Source organism: Palaemon carinicauda, chromosome 1 (genome assembly GCF_036898095.1).
Source record: "Palaemon carinicauda isolate YSFRI2023 chromosome 1, ASM3689809v2, whole genome shotgun sequence".
Taxonomy (NCBI): Eukaryota; Metazoa; Arthropoda; class Malacostraca; order Decapoda; family Palaemonidae; genus Palaemon; species Palaemon carinicauda.
In genome coordinates this window covers 212,832,308-212,833,446 of record NC_090725.1, presented here as the reverse complement: position 1 = coordinate 212,833,446, position 1,139 = coordinate 212,832,308, and positions in this window count along the sequence as shown.

Sequence of the window (1,139 nt, the reverse complement as noted above, 5' to 3'; positions counted from 1 at the left end):
ATTCTAATATTCATGCCTTCAACGTCATTAGGCTCAATACTAAACAGTATTCTAGAAGTTTTATTCGACCTGTGACCAATTTGTGCAATGAACATTTGAATTGGTGGAGCTTCAAAAGTTCAAACTTGCAGTGAATGTTTCCATGTTGAACAAGCTGATAAAAATCTTTTGATAGTTTATATATGAAAGGTCTGTTTTAATATTGTTACTGTTCTTAAAGTGTTTTATTTCAATTGTTATTACTTCTCTTGTAGTTTACCTATTTCCTTTCCTCACAGGGCTATTTTCTTCCTGTTGGAGCCTTTGGGCTTATAGCAGCCTGATTTTCCAACTAGGGCTGTAGCTCAGCTAATAATAATAATAATAATAATAATAATAATAATAATAATAATAAATTGTGATCGGCGTCGCTAAAGGGCTACTAATAGTTATTTCCTAAGGAAGCTAAACAAAATAAGATTTGATATGCTGGACTATGTGATGTACGACTACTTTCCGTAACCAGTGGACCAGTCTATAATGTCTCGAAAACGATCTGGGAACAGTGTATTGCAACTGATTAATCACAACTATAAAACATTATTATTGTAGTACTTTCCAACAGATTTTATAAAAGTTGTTACAACCTCTTGTTCGTCATTTGTTTTAGATTAACCAGCTTCAGTTAGGCCAGTGCATACCCTTGATTATAGCCTGCGTGTAAAGATAATCATTTGGAAATGAAAGTTTTAGTCTAGATCTTTTCGCCAAAACTTCATTGTGCATTTAGTGCACCTCACAGGGTGCACTGTAAACATTACTTACGGGACTTTGCAGTGTACCTTCGGCCCCTAACTACGTTGGCTTTATATCTTCTACGTTACTTGCATTCGTGCTTCCTCTCCTTCACCTTTGCTAATCATTCTATTCGAAATTTTACCTCCTAGTGTAACTCGAGGGCTTTACACTACTTGCGCTTGGGCATTGAATGACCTCATTGGCCCCGGCGCCGGATTCATAAATCCAACCAATTACTCGTCAGGCGATTCAAGTCTATTGGCTAAAGAGGCTTTTGACATTGATTTGGAGAACAGATCACAAATGAAATTATAAGTTTACAATAGATTTATCAAGAATTCATGTGTCATTTATTTACAAAT